A 20,695-nucleotide genomic window follows, 5' to 3' on the forward strand; every position below is an offset into this window, starting at 1 on the left:
GCAGTCACACATGGCGAATAAATAGGAAAACAGTAGAACGTCTGTGTAGGGCCATGTTTTTACCTACAGTGTCACTTGGCTGAATGTGTATAAGGCTGTGTGGCATCACTCAAACACAGCCAAATTGTCACGCTAGCTGTGTATCTCTAACAAAGTTGACGTATGTCCTCACCTCGGTGCCGGTTAAAACGATTTCGCCCCCGGGTGGGCTCGAACCACCAACCTTTCGGTTAACAGCCGAACGCGCTAGCCGATTGCGCCACGGAGGCCTTGACTTTGGCTCCCTTGTGCTCTGTATATCAACGCAATTCGTATACCTTCTGCAGGAATCTCGCAGAATGGTAGCATCTGCTTGCGCCTCTTCACATGGATGACGTGCATGCACACTGTAGCGAGGCTCGTAAACGAATGACATCGCCAAGCATGACATTATACTGCAAAATGCATACAAACCACTGTTGTGCCTATGCATTCAGAAAACCTCTGAGGCCAGTAGAATACTTGTCATAGGTTGTAGAACATCCCTTTCATTCAGTGTACTGCCATGTGTTAGATGCTGCTCGAGATAGCTCCGCTCCTTGCAGGAAGGTTAAAAAAATGAATGCCTTCTGTGAGGTTCGAACTCACGACCCCTGGTTTACGAGACCAGTGCTCTACCACTGAGCTAAGAAGGCGGCAGCTTAGCGTTTGCGAGCTATCCCCGAATTGTCACTTCATCATACTGAATCTTGCAGCCCTCGACCAGATATCGGATTTGGCACACAGCTGCTGCTGGGGGTGTCCACATTGCCGTTTTCCAAATCTCTTGACTGTTTCGCCCTTACGATCGACGACGAGCGTCGGGCCACCAGAAGTTTGCGGTCTGCACAATCCTGACCTAGTGCACAGCTTGTGGGATAGCGTGGCTCGACTGCGAAATGCACCTTTCGGCTCCTCTCTCTGGCTACAGTATGCTGTTGTCCACAGTGGCACTGGCGTTGCCCATGGGGCTTCATGTAAGGCGACTGCACGTCTCTCGGCCAACAGCGGCCCACTGCAGACCGACACTTAAGAGACACCAAATACAAATCGACATCGAGAGACAGGCCCTGTCATATGGCAGTCGCGACGTATACGCTGAAATTGAATGTAAAGAATACGTCTTTTGTAGTGGGCGTCGCTCTACTGCAGTCACACATGGCGAATAAATAGGAAAACAGTAGAACGTCTGTGTAGGGCCATGTTTTTACCTACAGTGTCACTTGGCTGAATGTGTATAAGGCTGTGTGGCATCACTCAAACACAGCCAAATTGTCACGCTAGCTGTGTATCTCTAACAAAGTTGACGTATGTCCTCACCTCGGTGCCGGTTAAAACGATTTCGCCCCCGGGTGGGCTCGAACCACCAACCTTTCGGTTAACAGCCGAACGCGCTAGCCGATTGCGCCACGGAGGCCTTGACTTTGGCTCCCTTGTGCTCTGTATATCAACGCAATTCGTATACCTTCTGCAGGAATCTCGCAGAATGGTAGCATCTGCTTGCGCCTCTTCACATGGATGACGTGCATGCACACTGTAGCGAGGCTCGTAAACGAATGACATCGCCAAGCATGACATTATACTGCAAAATGCATACAAACCACTGTTGTGCCTATGCATTCAGAAAACCTCTGAGGCCAGTAGAATACTTGTCATAGGTTGTAGAACATCCCTTTCATTCAGTGTACTGCCATGTGTTAGATGCTGCTCGAGATAGCTCCGCTCCTTGCAGGAAGGTTAAAAAAATGAATGCCTTCTGTGAGGTTCGAACTCACGACCCCTGGTTTACGAGACCAGTGCTCTACCACTGAGCTAAGAAGGCGGCAGCTTAGCGTTTGCGAGCTATCCCCGAATTGTCACTTCATCATACTGAATCTTGCAGCCCTCGACCAGATATCGGATTTGGCACACAGCTGCTGCTGGGGGTGTCCACATTGCCGTTTTCCAAATCTCTTGACTGTTTCGCCCTTACGATCGACGACGAGCGTCGGGCCACCAGAAGTTTGCGGTCTGCACAATCCTGACCTAGTGCACAGCTTGTGGGATAGCGTGGCTCGACTGCGAAATGCACCTTTCGGCTCCTCTCTCTGGCTACAGTATGCTGTTGTCCACAGTGGCACTGGCGTTGCCCATGGGGCTTCATGTAAGGCGACTGCACGTCTCTCGGCCAACAGCGGCCCACTGCAGACCGACACTTAAGAGACACCAAATACAAATCGACATCGAGAGACAGGCCCTGTCATATGGCAGTCGCGACGTATACGCTGAAATTGAATGTAAAGAATACGTCTTTTGTAGTGGGCGTCGCTCTACTGCAGTCACACATGGCGAATAAATAGGAAAACAGTAGAACGTCTGTGTAGGGCCATGTTTTTACCTACAGTGTCACTTGGCTGAATGTGTATAAGGCTGTGTGGCATCACTCAAACACAGCCAAATTGTCACGCTAGCTGTGTATCTCTAACAAAGTTGACGTATGTCCTCACCTCGGTGCCGGTTAAAACGATTTCGCCCCCGGGTGGGCTCGAACCACCAACCTTTCGGTTAACAGCCGAACGCGCTAGCCGATTGCGCCACGGAGGCCTTGACTTTGGCTCCCTTGTGCTCTGTATATCAACGCAATTCGTATACCTTCTGCAGGAATCTCGCAGAATGGTAGCATCTGCTTGCGCCTCTTCACATGGATAACGTGCATGCACACTGTAGCGAGGCTCGTAAACGAATGACATCGCCAAGCATGACATTATACTGCAAAATGCATACAAACCACTGTTGTGCCTATGCATTCAGAAAACCTCTGAGGCCAGTAGAATACTTGTCATAGGTTGTAGAACATCCCTTTCATTCAGTGTACTGCCATGTGTTAGATGCTGCTCGAGATAGCTCCGCTCCTTGCAGGAAGGTTAAAAAAATGAATGCCTTCTGTGAGGTTCGAACTCACGACCCCTGGTTTACGAGACCAGTGCTCTACCACTGAGCTAAGAAGGCGGCAGCTTAGCGTTTGCGAGCTATCCCCGAATTGTCACTTCATCATACTGAATCTTGCAGCCCTCGACCAGATATCGGATTTGGCACACAGCTGCTGCTGGGGGTGTCCACATTGCCGTTTTCCAAATCTCTTGACTGTTTCGCCCTTACGATCGACGACGAGCGTCGGGCCACCAGAAGTTTGCGGTTTGCACAATCCTGACCTAGTGCACAGCTTGTGGGATAGCGTGGCTCGACTGCGAAATGCACCTTTCGGCTCCTCTCTCTGGCTACAGTATGCTGTTGTCCACAGTGGCACTGGCGTTGCCCATGGGGCTTCATGTAAGGCGACTGCACGTCTCTCGGCCAACAGCGGCCCACTGCAGACCGACACTTAAGAGACACCAAATACAAATCGACATCGAGAGACAGGCCCTGTCATATGGCAGTCGCGACGTATACGCTGAAATTGAATGTAAAGAATACGTCTTTTGTAGTGGGCGTCGCTCTACTGCAGTCACACATGGCGAATAAATAGGAAAACAGTAGAACGTCTGTGTAGGGCCATGTTTTTACCTACAGTGTCACTTGGCTGAATGTGTATAAGGCTGTGTGGCATCACTCAAACACAGCCAAATTGTCACGCTAGCTGTGTATCTCTAACAAAGTTGACGTATGTCCTCACCTCGGTGCCGGTTAAAACGATTTCGCCCCCGGGTGGGCTCGAACGACCAACCTTTCGGTTAACAGCCGAACGCGCTAGCCGATTGCGCCACGGAGGCCTTGACTTTGGCTCCCTTGTGCTCTGTATATCAACGCAATTCGTATACCTTCTGCAGGAATCTCGCAGAATGGTAGCATCTGCTTGCGCCTCTTCACATGGATAACGTGCATGCACACTGTAGCGAGGCTCGTAAACGAATGACATCGCCAAGCATGACATTATACTGCAAAATGCATACAAACCACTGTTGTGCCTATGCATTCAGAAAACCTCTGAGGCCAGTAGAATACTTGTCATAGGTTGTAGAACATCCCTTTCATTCAGTGTACTGCCATGTGTTAGATGCTGCTCGAGATAGCTCCGCTCCTTGCAGGAAGGTTAAAAAAATGAATGCCTTCTGTGAGGTTCGAACTCACGACCCCTGGTTTACGAGACCAGTGCTCTACCACTGAGCTAAGAAGGCGGCAGCTTAGCGTTTGCGAGCTATCCCCGAATTGTCACTTCATCATACTGAATCTTGCAGCCCTCGACCAGATATCGGATTTGGCACACAGCTGCTGCTGGGGGTGTCCACATTGCCGTTTTCCAAATCTCTTGACTGTTTCGCCCTTACGATCGACGACGAGCGTCGGGCCACCAGAAGTTTGCGGTCTGCACAATCCTGACCTAGTGCACAGCTTGTGGGATAGCGTGGCTCGACTGCGAAATGCACCTTTCGGCTCCTCTCTCTGGCTACAGTATGCTGTTGTCCACAGTGGCACTGGCGTTGCCCATGGGGCTTCATGTAAGGCGACTGCACGTCTCTCGGCCAACAGCGGCCCACTGCAGACCGACACTTAAGAGACACCAAATACAAATCGACATCGAGAGACAGGCCCTGTCATATGGCAGTCGCGACGTATACGCTGAAATTGAATGTAAAGAATACGTCTTTTGTAGTGGGCGTCGCTCTACTGCAGTCACACATGGCGAATAAATAGGAAAACAGTAGAACGTCTGTGTAGGGCCATGTTTTTACCTACAGTGTCACTTGGCTGAATGTGTATAAGGCTGTGTGGCATCACTCAAACACAGCCAAATTGTCACGCTAGCTGTGTATCTCTAACAAAGTTGACGTATGTCCTCACCTCGGTGCCGGTTAAAACGATTTCGCCCCCGGGTGGGCTCGAACCACCAACCTTTCGGTTAACAGCCGAACGCGCTAGCCGATTGCGCCACGGAGGCCTTGACTTTGGCTCCCTTGTGCTCTGTATATCAACGCAATTCGTATACCTTCTGCAGGAATCTCGCAGAATGGTAGCATCTGCTTGCGCCTCTTCACATGGATAACGTGCATGCACACTGTAGCGAGGCTCGTAAACGAATGACATCGCCAAGCATGACATTATACTGCAAAATGCATACAAACCACTGTTGTGCCTATGCATTCAGAAAACCTCTGAGGCCAGTAGAATACTTGTCATAGGTTGTAGAACATCCCTTTCATTCAGTGTACTGCCATGTGTTAGATGCTGCTCGAGATAGCTCCGCTCCTTGCAGGAAGGTTAAAAAAATGAATGCCTTCTGTGAGGTTCGAACTCACGACCCCTGGTTTACGAGACCAGTGCTCTACCACTGAGCTAAGAAGGCGGCAGCTTAGCGTTTGCGAGCTATCCCCGAATTGTCACTTCATCATACTGAATCTTGCAGCCCTCGACCAGATATCGGATTTGGCACACAGCTGCTGCTGGGGGTGTCCACATTGCCGTTTTCCAAATCTCTTGACTGTTTCGCCCTTACGATCGACGACGAGCGTCGGGCCACCAGAAGTTTGCGGTTTGCACAATCCTGACCTAGTGCACAGCTTGTGGGATAGCGTGGCTCGACTGCGAAATGCACCTTTCGGCTCCTCTCTCTGGCTACAGTATGCTGTTGTCCACAGTGGCACTGGCGTTGCCCATGGGGCTTCATGTAAGGCGACTGCACGTCTCTCGGCCAACAGCGGCCCACTGCAGACCGACACTTAAGAGACACCAAATACAAATCGACATCGAGAGACAGGCCCTGTCATATGGCAGTCGCGACGTATACGCTGAAATTGAATGTAAAGAATACGTCTTTTGTAGTGGGCGTCGCTCTACTGCAGTCACACATGGCGAATAAATAGGAAAACAGTAGAACGTCTGTGTAGGGCCATGTTTTTACCTACAGTGTCACTTGGCTGAATGTGTATAAGGCTGTGTGGCATCACTCAAACACAGCCAAATTGTCACGCTAGCTGTGTATCTCTAACAAAGTTGACGTATGTCCTCACCTCGGTGCCGGTTAAAACGATTTCGCCCCCGGGTGGGCTCGAACCACCAACCTTTCGGTTAACAGCCGAACGCGCTAGCCGATTGCGCCACGGAGGCCTTGACTTTGGCTCCCTTGTGCTCTGTATATCAACGCAATTCGTATACCTTCTGCAGGAATCTCGCAGAATGGTAGCATCTGCTTGCGCCTCTTCACATGGATAACGTGCATGCACACTGTAGCGAGGCTCGTAAACGAATGACATCGCCAAGCATGACATTATACTGCAAAATGCATACAAACCACTGTTGTGCCTATGCATTCAGAAAACCTCTGAGGCCAGTAGAATACTTGTCATAGGTTGTAGAACATCCCTTTCATTCAGTGTACTGCCATGTGTTAGATGCTGCTCGAGATAGCTCCGCTCCTTGCAGGAAGGTTAAAAAAATGAATGCCTTCTGTGAGGTTCGAACTCACGACCCCTGGTTTACGAGACCAGTGCTCTACCACTGAGCTAAGAAGGCGGCAGCTTAGCGTTTGCGAGCTATCCCCGAATTGTCACTTCATCATACTGAATCTTGCAGCCCTCGACCAGATATCGGATTTGGCACACAGCTGCTGCTGGGGGTGTCCACATTGCCGTTTTCCAAATCTCTTGACTGTTTCGCCCTTACGATCGACGACAAGCGTCGGGCCACCAGAAGTTTGCGGTCTGCACAATCCTGACCTAGTGCACAGCTTGTGGGATAGCGTGGCTCGACTGCGAAATGCACCTTTCGGCTCCTCTCTCTGGCTACAGTATGCTGTTGTCCACAGTGGCACTGGCGTTGCCCATGGGGCTTCATGTAAGGCGACTGCACGTCTCTCGGCCAACAGCGGCCCACTGCAGACCGACACTTAAGAGACACCAAATACAAATCGACATCGAGAGACAGGCCCTGTCATATGGCAGTCGCGACGTATACGCTGAAATTGAATGTAAAGAATACGTCTTTTGTAGTGGGCGTCGCTCTACTGCAGTCACACATGGCGAATAAATAGGAAAACAGTAGAACGTCTGTGTAGGGCCATGTTTTTACCTACAGTGTCACTTGGCTGAATGTGTATAAGGCTGTGTGGCATCACTCAAACACAGCCAAATTGTCACGCTAGCTGTGTATCTCTAACAAAGTTGACGTATGTCCTCACCTCGGTGCCGGTTAAAACGATTTCGCCCCCGGGTGGGCTCGAACCACCAACCTTTCGGTTAACAGCCGAACGCGCTAGCCGATTGCGCCACGGAGGCCTTGACTTTGGCTCCCTTGTGCTCTGTATATCAACGCAATTCGTATACCTTCTGCAGGAATCTCGCAGAATGGTAGCATCTGCTTGCGCCTCTTCACATGGATAACGTGCATGCACACTGTAGCGAGGCTCGTAAACGAATGACATCGCCAAGCATGACATTATACTGCAAAATGCATACAAACCACTGTTGTGCCTATGCATTCAGAAAACCTCTGAGGCCAGTAGAATACTTGTCATAGGTTGTAGAACATCCCTTTCATTCAGTGTACTGCCATGTGTTAGATGCTGCTCGAGATAGCTCCGCTCCTTGCAGGAAGGTTAAAAAAATGAATGCCTTCTGTGAGGTTCGAACTCACGACCCCTGGTTTACGAGACCAGTGCTCTACCACTGAGCTAAGAAGGCGGCAGCTTAGCGTTTGCGAGCTATCCCCGAATTGTCACTTCATCATACTGAATCTTGCAGCCCTCGACCAGATATCGGATTTGGCACACAGCTGCTGCTGGGGGTGTCCACATTGCCGTTTTCCAAATCTCTTGACTGTTTCGCCCTTACGATCGACGACGAGCGTCGGGCCACCAGAAGTTTGCGGTCTGCACAATCCTGACCTAGTGCACAGCTTGTGGGATAGCGTGGCTCGACTGCGAAATGCACCTTTCGGCTCCTCTCTCTGGCTACAGTATGCTGTTGTCCACAGTGGCACTGGCGTTGCCCATGGGGCTTCATGTAAGGCGACTGCACGTCTCTCGGCCAACAGCGGCCCACTGCAGACCGACACTTAAGAGACACCAAATACAAATCGACATCGAGAGACAGGCCCTGTCATATGGCAGTCGCGACGTATACGCTGAAATTGAATGTAAAGAATACGTCTTTTGTAGTGGGCGTCGCTCTACTGCAGTCACACATGGCGAATAAATAGGAAAACAGTAGAACGTCTGTGTAGGGCCATGTTTTTACCTACAGTGTCACTTGGCTGAATGTGTATAAGGCTGTGTGGCATCACTCAAACACAGCCAAATTGTCACGCTAGCTGTGTATCTCTAACAAAGTTGACGTATGTCCTCACCTCGGTGCCGGTTAAAACGATTTCGCCCCCGGGTGGGCTCGAACCACCAACCTTTCGGTTAACAGCCGAACGCGCTAGCCGATTGCGCCACGGAGGCCTTGACTTTGGCTCCCTTGTGCTCTGTATATCAACGCAATTCGTATACCTTCTGCAGGAATCTCGCAGAATGGTAGCATCTGCTTGCGCCTCTTCACATGGATAACGTGCATGCACACTGTAGCGAGGCTCGTAAACGAATGACATCGCCAAGCATGACATTATACTGCAAAATGCATACAAACCACTGTTGTGCCTATGCATTCAGAAAACCTCTGAGGCCAGTAGAATACTTGTCATAGGTTGTAGAACATCCCTTTCATTCAGTGTACTGCCATGTGTTAGATGCTGCTCGAGATAGCTCCGCTCCTTGCAGGAAGGTTAAAAAAATGAATGCCTTCTGTGAGGTTCGAACTCACGACCCCTGGTTTACGAGACCAGTGCTCTACCACTGAGCTAAGAAGGCGGCAGCTTAGCGTTTGCGAGCTATCCCCGAATTGTCACTTCATCATACTGAATCTTGCAGCCCTCGACCAGATATCGGATTTGGCACACAGCTGCTGCTGGGGGTGTCCACATTGCCGTTTTCCAAATCTCTTGACTGTTTCGCCCTTACGATCGACGACGAGCGTCGGGCCACCAGAAGTTTGCGGTCTGCACAATCCTGACCTAGTGCACAGCTTGTGGGATAGCGTGGCTCGACTGCGAAATGCACCTTTCGGCTCCTCTCTCTGGCTACAGTATGCTGTTGTCCACAGTGGCACTGGCGTTGCCCATGGGGCTTCATGTAAGGCGACTGCACGTCTCTCGGCCAACAGCGGCCCACTGCAGACCGACACTTAAGAGACACCAAATACAAATCGACATCGAGAGACAGGCCCTGTCATATGGCAGTCGCGACGTATACGCTGAAATTGAATGTAAAGAATACGTCTTTTGTAGTGGGCGTCGCTCTACTGCAGTCACACATGGCGAATAAATAGGAAAACAGTAGAACGTCTGTGTAGGGCCATGTTTTTACCTACAGTGTCACTTGGCTGAATGTGTATAAGGCTGTGTGGCATCACTCAAACACAGCCAAATTGTCACGCTAGCTGTGTATCTCTAACAAAGTTGACGTATGTCCTCACCTCGGTGCCGGTTAAAACGATTTCGCCCCCGGGTGGGCTCGAACCACCAACCTTTCGGTTAACAGCCGAACGCGCTAGCCGATTGCGCCACGGAGGCCTTGACTTTGGCTCCCTTGTGCTCTGTATATCAACGCAATTCGTATACCTTCTGCAGGAATCTCGCAGAATGGTAGCATCTGCTTGCGCCTCTTCACATGGATAACGTGCATGCACACTGTAGCGAGGCTCGTAAACGAATGACATCGCCAAGCATGACATTATACTGCAAAATGCATACAAACCACTGTTGTGCCTATGCATTCAGAAAACCTCTGAGGCCAGTAGAATACTTGTCATAGGTTGTAGAACATCCCTTTCATTCAGTGTACTGCCATGTGTTAGATGCTGCTCGAGATAGCTCCGCTCCTTGCAGGAAGGTTAAAAAAATGAATGCCTTCTGTGAGGTTCGAACTCACGACCCCTGGTTTACGAGACCAGTGCTCTACCACTGAGCTAAGAAGGCGGCAGCTTAGCGTTTGCGAGCTATCCCCGAATTGTCACTTCATCATACTGAATCTTGCAGCCCTCGACCAGATATCGGATTTGGCACACAGCTGCTGCTGGGGGTGTCCACATTGCCGTTTTCCAAATCTCTTGACTGTTTCGCCCTTACGATCGACGACGAGCGTCGGGCCACCAGAAGTTTGCGGTCTGCACAATCCTGACCTAGTGCACAGCTTGTGGGATAGCGTGGCTCGACTGCGAAATGCACCTTTCGGCTCCTCTCTCTGGCTACAGTATGCTGTTGTCCACAGTGGCACTGGCGTTGCCCATGGGGCTTCATGTAAGGCGACTGCACGTCTCTCGGCCAACAGCGGCCCACTGCAGACCGACACTTAAGAGACACCAAATACAAATCGACATCGAGAGACAGGCCCTGTCATATGGCAGTCGCGACGTATACGCTGAAATTGAATGTAAAGAATACGTCTTTTGTAGTGGGCGTCGCTCTACTGCAGTCACACATGGCGAATAAATAGGAAAACAGTAGAACGTCTGTGTAGGGCCATGTTTTTACCTACAGTGTCACTTGGCTGAATGTGTATAAGGCTGTGTGGCATCACTCAAACACAGCCAAATTGTCACGCTAGCTGTGTATCTCTAACAAAGTTGACGTATGTCCTCACCTCGGTGCCGGTTAAAACGATTTCGCCCCCGGGTGGGCTCGAACCACCAACCTTTCGGTTAACAGCCGAACGCGCTAGCCGATTGCGCCACGGAGGCCTTGACTTTGGCTCCCTTGTGCTCTGTATATCAACGCAATTCGTATACCTTCTGCAGGAATCTCGCAGAATGGTAGCATCTGCTTGCGCCTCTTCACATGGATAACGTGCATGCACACTGTAGCGAGGCTCGTAAACGAATGACATCGCCAAGCATGACATTATACTGCAAAATGCATACAAACCACTGTTGTGCCTATGCATTCAGAAAACCTCTGAGGCCAGTAGAATACTTGTCATAGGTTGTAGAACATCCCTTTCATTCAGTGTACTGCCATGTGTTAGATGCTGCTCGAGATAGCTCCGCTCCTTGCAGGAAGGTTAAAAAAATGAATGCCTTCTGTGAGGTTCGAACTCACGACCCCTGGTTTACGAGACCAGTGCTCTACCACTGAGCTAAGAAGGCGGCAGCTTAGCGTTTGCGAGCTATCCCCGAATTGTCACTTCATCATACTGAATCTTGCAGCCCTCGACCAGATATCGGATTTGGCACACAGCTGCTGCTGGGGGTGTCCACATTGCCGTTTTCCAAATCTCTTGACTGTTTCGCCCTTACGATCGACGACGAGCGTCGGGCCACCAGAAGTTTGCGGTCTGCACAATCCTGACCTAGTGCACAGCTTGTGGGATAGCGTGGCTCGACTGCGAAATGCACCTTTCGGCTCCTCTCTCTGGCTACAGTATGCTGTTGTCCACAGTGGCACTGGCGTTGCCCATGGGGCTTCATGTAAGGCGACTGCACGTCTCTCGGCCAACAGCGGCCCACTGCAGACCGACACTTAAGAGACACCAAATACAAATCGACATCGAGAGACAGGCCCTGTCATATGGCAGTCGCGACGTATACGCTGAAATTGAATGTAAAGAATACGTCTTTTGTAGTGGGCGTCGCTCTACTGCAGTCACACATGGCGAATAAATAGGAAAACAGTAGAACGTCTGTGTAGGGCCATGTTTTTACCTACAGTGTCACTTGGCTGAATGTGTATAAGGCTGTGTGGCATCACTCAAACACAGCCAAATTGTCACGCTAGCTGTGTATCTCTAACAAAGTTGACGTATGTCCTCACCTCGGTGCCGGTTAAAACGATTTCGCCCCCGGGTGGGCTCGAACCACCAACCTTTCGGTTAACAGCCGAACGCGCTAGCCGATTGCGCCACGGAGGCCTTGACTTTGGCTCCCTTGTGCTCTGTATATCAACGCAATTCGTATACCTTCTGCAGGAATCTCGCAGAATGGTAGCATCTGCTTGCGCCTCTTCACATGGATAACGTGCATGCACACTGTAGCGAGGCTCGTAAACGAATGACATCGCCAAGCATGACATTATACTGCAAAATGCATACAAACCACTGTTGTGCCTATGCATTCAGAAAACCTCTGAGGCCAGTAGAATACTTGTCATAGGTTGTAGAACATCCCTTTCATTCAGTGTACTGCCATGTGTTAGATGCTGCTCGAGATAGCTCCGCTCCTTGCAGGAAGGTTAAAAAAATGAATGCCTTCTGTGAGGTTCGAACTCACGACCCCTGGTTTACGAGACCAGTGCTCTACCACTGAGCTAAGAAGGCGGCAGCTTAGCGTTTGCGAGCTATCCCCGAATTGTCACTTCATCATACTGAATCTTGCAGCCCTCGACCAGATATCGGATTTGGCACACAGCTGCTGCTGGGGGTGTCCACATTGCCGTTTTCCAAATCTCTTGACTGTTTCGCCCTTACGATCGACGACGAGCGTCGGGCCACCAGAAGTTTGCGGTCTGCACAATCCTGACCTAGTGCACAGCTTGTGGGATAGCGTGGCTCGACTGCGAAATGCACCTTTCGGCTCCTCTCTCTGGCTACAGTATGCTGTTGTCCACAGTGGCACTGGCGTTGCCCATGGGGCTTCATGTAAGGCGACTGCACGTCTCTCGGCCAACAGCGGCCCACTGCAGACCGACACTTAAGAGACACCAAATACAAATCGACATCGAGAGACAGGCCCTGTCATATGGCAGTCGCGACGTATACGCTGAAATTGAATGTAAAGAATACGTCTTTTGTAGTGGGCGTCGCTCTACTGCAGTCACACATGGCGAATAAATAGGAAAACAGTAGAACGTCTGTGTAGGGCCATGTTTTTACCTACAGTGTCACTTGGCTGAATGTGTATAAGGCTGTGTGGCATCACTCAAACACAGCCAAATTGTCACGCTAGCTGTGTATCTCTAACAAAGTTGACGTATGTCCTCACCTCGGTGCCGGTTAAAACGATTTCGCCCCCGGGTGGGCTCGAACCACCAACCTTTCGGTTAACAGCCGAACGCGCTAGCCGATTGCGCCACGGAGGCCTTGACTTTGGCTCCCTTGTGCTCTCTATATCAACGCAATTCGTATACCTTCTGCAGGAATCTCGCAGAATGGTAGCATCTGCTTGCGCCTCTTCACATGGATAACGTGCATGCACACTGTAGCGAGGCTCGTAAACGAATGACATCGCCAAGCATGACATTATACTGCAAAATGCATACAAACCACTGTTGTGCCTATGCATTCAGAAAACCTCTGAGGCCAGTAGAATACTTGTCATAGGTTGTAGAACATCCCTTTCATTCAGTGTACTGCCATGTGTTAGATGCTGCTCGAGATAGCTCCGCTCCTTGCAGGAAGGTTAAAAAAATGAATGCCTTCTGTGAGGTTCGAACTCACGACCCCTGGTTTACGAGACCAGTGCTCTACCACTGAGCTAAGAAGGCGGCAGCTTAGCGTTTGCGAGCTATCCCCGAATTGTCACTTCATCATACTGAATCTTGCAGCCCTCGACCAGATATCGGATTTGGCACACAGCTGCTGCTGGGGGTGTCCACATTGCCGTTTTCCAAATCTCTTGACTGTTTCGCCCTTACGATCGACGACGAGCGTCGGGCCACCAGAAGTTTGCGGTCTGCACAATCCTGACCTAGTGCACAGCTTGTGGGATAGCGTGGCTCGACTGCGAAATGCACCTTTCGGCTCCTCTCTCTGGCTACAGTATGCTGTTGTCCACAGTGGCACTGGCGTTGCCCATGGGGCTTCATGTAAGGCGACTGCACGTCTCTCGGCCAACAGCGGCCCACTGCAGACCGACACTTAAGAGACACCAAATACAAATCGACATCGAGAGACAGGCCCTGTCATATGGCAGTCGCGACGTATACGCTGAAATTGAATGTAAAGAATACGTCTTTTGTAGTGGGCGTCGCTCTACTGCAGTCACACATGGCGAATAAATAGGAAAACAGTAGAACGTCTGTGTAGGGCCATGTTTTTACCTACAGTGTCACTTGGCTGAATGTGTATAAGGCTGTGTGGCATCACTCAAACACAGCCAAATTGTCACGCTAGCTGTGTATCTCTAACAAAGTTGACGTATGTCCTCACCTCGGTGCCGGTTAAAACGATTTCGCCCCCGGGTGGGCTCGAACCACCAACCTTTCGGTTAACAGCCGAACGCGCTAGCCGATTGCGCCACGGAGGCCTTGACTTTGGCTCCCTTGTGCTCTCTATATCAACGCAATTCGTATACCTTCTGCAGGAATCTCGCAGAATGGTAGCATCTGCTTGCGCCTCTTCACATGGATAACGTGCATGCACACTGTAGCGAGGCTCGTAAACGAATGACATCGCCAAGCATGACATTATACTGCAAAATGCATACAAACCACTGTTGTGCCTATGCATTCAGAAAACCTCTGAGGCCAGTAGAATACTTGTCATAGGTTGTAGAACATCCCTTTCATTCAGTGTACTGCCATGTGTTAGATGCTGCTCGAGATAGCTCCGCTCCTTGCAGGAAGGTTAAAAAAATGAATGCCTTCTGTGAGGTTCGAACTCACGACCCCTGGTTTACGAGACCAGTGCTCTACCACTGAGCTAAGAAGGCGGCAGCTTAGCGTTTGCGAGCTATCCCCGAATTGTCACTTCATCATACTGAATCTTGCAGCCCTCGACCAGATATCGGATTTGGCACACAGCTGCTGCTGGGGGTGTCCACATTGCCGTTTTCCAAATCTCTTGACTGTTTCGCCCTTACGATCGACGACGAGCGTCGGGCCACCAGAAGTTTGCGGTCTGCACAATCCTGACCTAGTGCACAGCTTGTGGGATAGCGTGGCTCGACTGCGAAATGCACCTTTCGGCTCCTCTCTCTGGCTACAGTATGCTGTTGTCCACAGTGGCACTGGCGTTGCCCATGGGGCTTCATGTAAGGCGACTGCACGTCTTTCGGCCAACAGCGGCCCACTGCAGACCGACACTTAAGAGACACCAAATACAAATCGACATCGAGAGACAGGCCCTGTCATATGGCAGTCGCGACGTATACGCTGAAATTGAATGTAAAGAATACGTCTTTTGTAGTGGGCGTCGCTCTACTGCAGTCACACATGGCGAATAAATAGGAAAACAGTAGAACGTCTGTGTAGGGCCATGTTTTTACCTACAGTGTCACTTGGCTGAATGTGTATAAGGCTGTGTGGCATCACTCAAACACAGCCAAATTGTCACGCTAGCTGTGTATCTCTAACAAAGTTGACGTATGTCCTCACCTCGGTGCCGGTTAAAACGATTTCGCCCCCGGGTGGGCTCGAACCACCAACCTTTCGGTTAACAGCCGAACGCGCTAGCCGATTGCGCCACGGAGGCCTTGACTTTGGCTCCCTTGTGCTCTCTATATCAACGCAATTCGTATACCTTCTGCAGGAATCTCGCAGAATGGTAGCATCTGCTTGCGCCTCTTCACATGGATAACGTGCATGCACACTGTAGCGAGGCTCGTAAACGAATGACATCGCCAAGCATGACATTATACTGCAAAATGCATACAAACCACTGTTGTGCCTATGCATTCAGAAAACCTCTGAGGCCAGTAGAATACTTGTCATAGGTTGTAGAACATCCCTTTCATTCAGTGTACTGCCATGTGTTAGATGCTGCTCGAGATAGCTCCGCTCCTTGCAGGAAGGTTAAAAAAATGAATGCCTTCTGTGAGGTTCGAACTCACGACCCCTGGTTTACGAGACCAGTGCTCTACCACTGAGCTAAGAAGGCGGCAGCTTAGCGTTTGCGAGCTATCCCCGAATTGTCACTTCATCATACTGAATCTTGCAGCCCTCGACCAGATATCGGATTTGGCACACAGCTGCTGCTGGGGGTGTCCACATTGCCGTTTTCCAAATCTCTTGACTGTTTCGCCCTTACGATCGACGACGAGCGTCGGGCCACCAGAAGTTTGCGGTCTGCACAATCCTGACCTAGTGCACAGCTTGTGGGATAGCGTGGCTCGACTGCGAAATGCACCTTTCGGCTCCTCTCTCTGGCTACAGTATGCTGTTGTCCACAGTGGCACTGGCGTTGCCCATGGGGCTTCATGTAAGGCGACTGCACGTCTCTCGGCCAACAGCGGCCCACTGCAGACCGACACTTAAGAGACACCAAATACAAATCGACATCGAGAGACAGGCCCTGTCATATGGCAGTCGCGACGTATACGCTGAAATTGAATGTAAAGAATACGTCTTTTGTAGTGGGCGTCGCTCTACTGCAGTCACACATGGCGAATAAATAGGAAAACAGTAGAACGTCTGTGTAGGGCCATGTTTTTACCTACAGTGTCACTTGGCTGAATGTGTATAAGGCTGTGTGGCATCACTCAAACACAGCCAAATTGTCACGCTAGCTGTGTATCTCTAACAAAGTTGACGTATGTCCTCACCTCGGTGCCGGTTAAAACGATTTCGCCCCCGGGTGGGCTCGAACCACCAACCTTTCGGTTAACAGCCGAACGCGCTAGCCGATTGCGCCACGGAGGCCTTGACTTTGGCTCCCTTGTGCTCTCTATATCAACGCAATTCGTATACCTTCTGCAGGAATCTCGCAGAATGGTAGCATCTGCTTGCGCCTCTTCACATGGATAACGTGCATGCACACTGTAGCGAGGCTCGTAAACGAATGACATCGCCAAGCATGACATTATACTGCAAAATGCATACAAACCACTGTTGTGCCTATGCATTCAGAAAACCTCTGAGGCCAGTAGAATACTTGTCATAGGTTGTAGAACATCCCTTTCATTCAGTGTACTGCCATGTGTTAGATGCTGCTCGAGATAGCTCCGCTCCTTGCAGGAAGGTTAAAAAAATGAATGCCTTCTGTGAGGTTCGAACTCACGACCCCTGGTTTACGAGACCAGTGCTCTACCACTGAGCTAAGAAGGCGGCAGCTTAGCGTTTGCGAGCTATCCCCGAATTGTCACTTCATCATACTGAATCTTGCAGCCCTCGACCAGATATCGGATTTGGCACACAGCTGCTGCTGGGGGTGTCCACATTGCCGTTTTCCAAATCTCTTGACTGTTTCGCCCTTACGATCGACGACGAGCGTCGGGCCACCAGAAGTTTGCGGTCTGCACAATCCTGACCTAGTGCACAGCTTGTGGGATAGCGTGGCTCGACTGCGAAATGCACCTTTCGGCTCCTCTCTCTGGCTACAGTATGCTGTTGTCCACAGTGGCACTGGCGTTGCCCATGGGGCTTCATGTAAGGCGACTGCACGTCTTTCGGCCAACAGCGGCCCACTGCAGACCGACACTTAAGAGACACCAAATACAAATCGACATCGAGAGACAGGCCCTGTCATATGGCAGTCGCGACGTATACGCTGAAATTGAATGTAAAGAATACGTCTTTTGTAGTGGGCGTCGCTCTACTGCAGTCACACATGGCGAATAAATAGGAAAACAGTAGAACGTCTGTGTAGGGCCATGTTTTTACCTACAGTGTCACTTGGCTGAATGTGTATAAGGCTGTGTGGCATCACTCAAACACAGCCAAATTGTCACGCTAGCTGTGTATCTCTAACAAAGTTGACGTATGTCCTCACCTCGGTGCCGGTTAAAACGATTTCGCCCCCGGGTGGGCTCGAACCACCAACCTTTCGGTTAACAGCCGAACGCGCTAGCCGATTGCGCCACGGAGGCCTTGACTTTGGCTCCCTTGTGCTCTGTATATCAACGCAATTCGTATACCTTCTGCAGGAATCTCGCAGAATGGTAGCATCTGCTTGCGCCTCTTCACATGGATAACGTGCATGCACACTGTAGCGAGGCTCGTAAACGAATGACATCGCCAAGCATGACATTATACTGCAAAATGCATACAAACCACTGTTGTGCCTATGCATTCAGAAAACCTCTGAGGCCAGTAGAATACTTGTCATAGGTTGTAGAACATCCCTTTCATTCAGTGTACTGCCATGTGTTAGATGCTGCTCGAGATAGCTCCGCTCCTTGCAGGAAGGTTAAAAAAATGAATGCCTTCTGTGAGGTTCGAACTCACGACCCCTGGTTTACGAGACCAGTGCTCTACCACTTTTTTTTTTTTTTTTTGGGTCTCCTTCCTCCCCTTCAACCCATCCTTTACGCTCTCCAAGTGTTGCCTTCTCGGCCTGGCTTCTCCGCCTTTAAGAATGAATGTGTAAGTTGATGATGTGGAAACGCGCTTCTCCTGAACGACGAACGAAGTATGCCCCTTCTGTTGCCTTTGTTTGCAACATGGCTTGAATAAAAATAAAAGTAAATTCCATTGAGAAGGCAGTCTCATAATTGTTTTGGAAATGTAACTGCATCTGTAAATTTTGTTCTCCGTGCGTGGAAAAACGGAAAGAAGCAAACTCATTATTCCTGATAAGTATAATGTCCTTTTTCAGAAGGTAATGAAGTAAAATAGGCTTCTTCTGCTTGAGTTTACACTTGATTAACATAAATGTATCTTCTTGTGAAAAGAAAAGGAAAGAAAGACAGAAACTAAATAAATGGTGTATACCAGTTTCATCACTGCGTTTCACCGAAACCAAAGTAATAGATACACAGAGGCTTAATTGGTCTATACTAATGATCTCCTCTAACTACTTTCTGTTGGAAATCCTCCTCCTGCTACGTGAAGTACAAACTTTAACCAAAAATCATTCGTCTAATATACGAAATGCTTGGATGCGCAATGTAAATTACGCATTACCATTGGTTATAGGATTGTTTTAGTTAAAAAGTTTGCGTAATTGTCTTTGTATTTTTTAGTACACATCAACTTGTGGTGCTCAGTTGTAAGGTATACCCAGAAGTCCTCCCTATTGCTTGATTCTTTTGTTAGGACGTAATGCATCGTTTGGCCTTTCAACCAGTTAATTGCATTTCGTTTGGTTTTAGGGTAAGGTAGACCGTCAGGGTTTAAAAATTCAGCAGTCGTAACGACATTGGGCGTAGTTCTGCTGACGCTCGCTATCTTTTGTCTTATGTAGAGCCATATTTCTTTTACCCTGTCACACAGCAATCTATGCTCTTCGGTATCTGGTATTCTACATAATGGACACAGCGGTGACTCGGCCAATCGGATAGAGTGAAGTTTAGAGTTCGTCGTAATTTTTCTGTTTACAGCAAAGTACCAGGTCGATTTGACATACGTTGGCAAGTTCCGGCAGTGAATATTTTCCCATATTGTTTCCCAGTTATAACAAGGATACTTTTGTTCTACGTCGTTTCTGGGTTTGTCTTTCATCAAGTTAGTATAAAGTTCTTTTACTTTCATTATGTCTTTTCCAGGAATCCTTGCCTGTATATAACTGTATTCTACGAAAAAGTATTTCAAGTGGTATAGCCCGTTGGGTATGTGTTGGACATTTATAGGTGCACTGACGTCAGCAGGAGCTATTTCGTTTAACAAATGTGCAGCAAGGGTACCACTTGGCTCTTTCCACTGTTTGTATGTGGTAGCAAGGTATAAGGCTTGCGCTTTTTTGCTGACATCGGTAAGATTTAACCCACCACATTTCGTAGGGAGCATCAGAATGTCATATTTGACTTTGAAAATACGTCCGCGGCTCACAAAGTGTCCTAGTGCGGATGCGATGCTTTTCAACAAAGTCGCAGGTGGTGGCAGAACTTGTGCTACATAATTAACTTTGGATGTGATGTATACATTTGCCACTGTTACTTTTTGAAGTTCATCGAGTTTCCTAATACTATGTGCTTGTACAGAGGCGCGTATGCTGTTAAGTAATTTTCGATAATTCACAGCAATAGTGTGTTTGATATTTCTTTTAAAATCTATGCCGAGACATTTCATGGTTACAAGCTCGCGTAACAGATCCTGCGTTTGCGTCCCAATTCCACGGCCGATGTTGAAAATCCCCGACTTTGTTCTATTAAGTTTTGCACCAGATGCCTGTTCATATTTGGTTACTATTCGTAGTGCGCTCTGTACTTCAGCGCCATTCACGACTAGGAAGCCAACATCATCAGCGTATGCCTTGCACACGATCTTTTCTCCATGTATTTGTAGTCCTTGTAGATGTTTCATAAGGGAGGCAAGCAGGGGCTCGATGGCGATGGCGAAGAGTGCCATTGACATTGGACACCCTTGCCTAATGGAGCTGGTGACGTCAATCGGGCGGCTGATGTGCCCATTGATGACAAATCTGGCTGAGTTGTTTCTTAATGTATTGCTTACTACGGCAATGAATCTAGGTGGGAAGCCCATTGCGCCCATGGTGCGAAGGAGAAAACTATGGTTAACTCTGTCGAAGGCTTTGTCAAAGTCGAGTGAGATGAGGGCACATTTTATTTTGCAGACGTCGGCCGTTGAGATTAGGTCCCTGTAATCACAGAGGGTCTGGAGAATTCTTCTGTCTTTGCCCACACTTGTTTGATAAGGGCCAGTGACGCTGGTCATTGTGCTTTTCAGCCTGCGAGCGAGGATGCGGCCAAAGATTTTGTAATCGCTGTTTAAAAGCGTAATTGGCCTCAGAGCGCTTACAGATTTCGTATTGGTAGTTTTTGGCACTAGCACTACGAGTCCCTCACGAAATTCTTTCGGGATGTCATTCTCAGGGTTTAGCAGTTCGTTGCAGATGAGAGTAAAC

At 49.3% G+C, this 20,695-nt stretch overlaps 31 non-coding genes across 31 annotated transcripts; all 31 read right to left on the reverse strand.

The window, feature by feature from the left end:
- Positions 1-195: 195 nt before the first annotated feature.
- On the reverse strand, positions 196-269 carry Trnan-guu (transfer RNA asparagine (anticodon GUU)). The gene has a single exon. It is a non-coding gene; the product is annotated as a tRNA-Asn (tRNA).
- Positions 270-602: 333 nt separating this feature from the next.
- Trnat-cgu (transfer RNA threonine (anticodon CGU)) lies at positions 603-674 on the reverse strand. Its single transcript has one exon. It is a non-coding gene; the product is annotated as a tRNA-Thr (tRNA).
- Positions 675-1,361: 687 nt separating this feature from the next.
- Trnan-guu (transfer RNA asparagine (anticodon GUU)) lies at positions 1,362-1,435 on the reverse strand. Its single transcript has one exon. It is a non-coding gene; the product is annotated as a tRNA-Asn (tRNA).
- Positions 1,436-1,768: 333 nt separating this feature from the next.
- On the reverse strand, positions 1,769-1,840 carry Trnat-cgu (transfer RNA threonine (anticodon CGU)). The gene has a single exon. It is a non-coding gene; the product is annotated as a tRNA-Thr (tRNA).
- Positions 1,841-2,527: 687 nt separating this feature from the next.
- Positions 2,528-2,601, reverse strand: Trnan-guu (transfer RNA asparagine (anticodon GUU)). Its single transcript has one exon. It is a non-coding gene; the product is annotated as a tRNA-Asn (tRNA).
- Positions 2,602-2,934: 333 nt separating this feature from the next.
- On the reverse strand, positions 2,935-3,006 carry Trnat-cgu (transfer RNA threonine (anticodon CGU)). The gene has a single exon. It is a non-coding gene; the product is annotated as a tRNA-Thr (tRNA).
- A 687-nt stretch (positions 3,007-3,693) lies between these two features.
- Trnan-guu (transfer RNA asparagine (anticodon GUU)) lies at positions 3,694-3,767 on the reverse strand. The gene has a single exon. It is a non-coding gene; the product is annotated as a tRNA-Asn (tRNA).
- Positions 3,768-4,100: 333 nt separating this feature from the next.
- Trnat-cgu (transfer RNA threonine (anticodon CGU)) lies at positions 4,101-4,172 on the reverse strand. Its single transcript has one exon. It is a non-coding gene; the product is annotated as a tRNA-Thr (tRNA).
- Positions 4,173-4,859: 687 nt separating this feature from the next.
- On the reverse strand, positions 4,860-4,933 carry Trnan-guu (transfer RNA asparagine (anticodon GUU)). Its single transcript has one exon. It is a non-coding gene; the product is annotated as a tRNA-Asn (tRNA).
- A 333-nt stretch (positions 4,934-5,266) lies between these two features.
- Trnat-cgu (transfer RNA threonine (anticodon CGU)) lies at positions 5,267-5,338 on the reverse strand. The gene has a single exon. It is a non-coding gene; the product is annotated as a tRNA-Thr (tRNA).
- Positions 5,339-6,025: 687 nt separating this feature from the next.
- Positions 6,026-6,099, reverse strand: Trnan-guu (transfer RNA asparagine (anticodon GUU)). The gene has a single exon. It is a non-coding gene; the product is annotated as a tRNA-Asn (tRNA).
- A 333-nt stretch (positions 6,100-6,432) lies between these two features.
- Trnat-cgu (transfer RNA threonine (anticodon CGU)) lies at positions 6,433-6,504 on the reverse strand. The gene has a single exon. It is a non-coding gene; the product is annotated as a tRNA-Thr (tRNA).
- Positions 6,505-7,191: 687 nt separating this feature from the next.
- Positions 7,192-7,265, reverse strand: Trnan-guu (transfer RNA asparagine (anticodon GUU)). Its single transcript has one exon. It is a non-coding gene; the product is annotated as a tRNA-Asn (tRNA).
- Positions 7,266-7,598: 333 nt separating this feature from the next.
- On the reverse strand, positions 7,599-7,670 carry Trnat-cgu (transfer RNA threonine (anticodon CGU)). Its single transcript has one exon. It is a non-coding gene; the product is annotated as a tRNA-Thr (tRNA).
- A 687-nt stretch (positions 7,671-8,357) lies between these two features.
- Positions 8,358-8,431, reverse strand: Trnan-guu (transfer RNA asparagine (anticodon GUU)). The gene has a single exon. It is a non-coding gene; the product is annotated as a tRNA-Asn (tRNA).
- A 333-nt stretch (positions 8,432-8,764) lies between these two features.
- Positions 8,765-8,836, reverse strand: Trnat-cgu (transfer RNA threonine (anticodon CGU)). The gene has a single exon. It is a non-coding gene; the product is annotated as a tRNA-Thr (tRNA).
- A 687-nt stretch (positions 8,837-9,523) lies between these two features.
- Trnan-guu (transfer RNA asparagine (anticodon GUU)) lies at positions 9,524-9,597 on the reverse strand. Its single transcript has one exon. It is a non-coding gene; the product is annotated as a tRNA-Asn (tRNA).
- Positions 9,598-9,930: 333 nt separating this feature from the next.
- Trnat-cgu (transfer RNA threonine (anticodon CGU)) lies at positions 9,931-10,002 on the reverse strand. Its single transcript has one exon. It is a non-coding gene; the product is annotated as a tRNA-Thr (tRNA).
- Positions 10,003-10,689: 687 nt separating this feature from the next.
- Trnan-guu (transfer RNA asparagine (anticodon GUU)) lies at positions 10,690-10,763 on the reverse strand. Its single transcript has one exon. It is a non-coding gene; the product is annotated as a tRNA-Asn (tRNA).
- A 333-nt stretch (positions 10,764-11,096) lies between these two features.
- Positions 11,097-11,168, reverse strand: Trnat-cgu (transfer RNA threonine (anticodon CGU)). The gene has a single exon. It is a non-coding gene; the product is annotated as a tRNA-Thr (tRNA).
- A 687-nt stretch (positions 11,169-11,855) lies between these two features.
- Trnan-guu (transfer RNA asparagine (anticodon GUU)) lies at positions 11,856-11,929 on the reverse strand. Its single transcript has one exon. It is a non-coding gene; the product is annotated as a tRNA-Asn (tRNA).
- A 333-nt stretch (positions 11,930-12,262) lies between these two features.
- Positions 12,263-12,334, reverse strand: Trnat-cgu (transfer RNA threonine (anticodon CGU)). Its single transcript has one exon. It is a non-coding gene; the product is annotated as a tRNA-Thr (tRNA).
- A 687-nt stretch (positions 12,335-13,021) lies between these two features.
- Trnan-guu (transfer RNA asparagine (anticodon GUU)) lies at positions 13,022-13,095 on the reverse strand. The gene has a single exon. It is a non-coding gene; the product is annotated as a tRNA-Asn (tRNA).
- A 333-nt stretch (positions 13,096-13,428) lies between these two features.
- Positions 13,429-13,500, reverse strand: Trnat-cgu (transfer RNA threonine (anticodon CGU)). Its single transcript has one exon. It is a non-coding gene; the product is annotated as a tRNA-Thr (tRNA).
- A 687-nt stretch (positions 13,501-14,187) lies between these two features.
- On the reverse strand, positions 14,188-14,261 carry Trnan-guu (transfer RNA asparagine (anticodon GUU)). The gene has a single exon. It is a non-coding gene; the product is annotated as a tRNA-Asn (tRNA).
- A 333-nt stretch (positions 14,262-14,594) lies between these two features.
- Trnat-cgu (transfer RNA threonine (anticodon CGU)) lies at positions 14,595-14,666 on the reverse strand. Its single transcript has one exon. It is a non-coding gene; the product is annotated as a tRNA-Thr (tRNA).
- A 687-nt stretch (positions 14,667-15,353) lies between these two features.
- On the reverse strand, positions 15,354-15,427 carry Trnan-guu (transfer RNA asparagine (anticodon GUU)). Its single transcript has one exon. It is a non-coding gene; the product is annotated as a tRNA-Asn (tRNA).
- A 333-nt stretch (positions 15,428-15,760) lies between these two features.
- On the reverse strand, positions 15,761-15,832 carry Trnat-cgu (transfer RNA threonine (anticodon CGU)). The gene has a single exon. It is a non-coding gene; the product is annotated as a tRNA-Thr (tRNA).
- Positions 15,833-16,519: 687 nt separating this feature from the next.
- Positions 16,520-16,593, reverse strand: Trnan-guu (transfer RNA asparagine (anticodon GUU)). Its single transcript has one exon. It is a non-coding gene; the product is annotated as a tRNA-Asn (tRNA).
- Positions 16,594-16,926: 333 nt separating this feature from the next.
- On the reverse strand, positions 16,927-16,998 carry Trnat-cgu (transfer RNA threonine (anticodon CGU)). Its single transcript has one exon. It is a non-coding gene; the product is annotated as a tRNA-Thr (tRNA).
- Positions 16,999-17,685: 687 nt separating this feature from the next.
- Trnan-guu (transfer RNA asparagine (anticodon GUU)) lies at positions 17,686-17,759 on the reverse strand. Its single transcript has one exon. It is a non-coding gene; the product is annotated as a tRNA-Asn (tRNA).
- Positions 17,760-20,695: the final 2,936 nt, after the last annotated feature.

The sequence above is a fragment of the Schistocerca nitens genome, chromosome 6, assembly GCF_023898315.1.
Source record: "Schistocerca nitens isolate TAMUIC-IGC-003100 chromosome 6, iqSchNite1.1, whole genome shotgun sequence".
NCBI lineage: Eukaryota > Metazoa > Arthropoda > Insecta > Orthoptera > Acrididae > Schistocerca > Schistocerca nitens.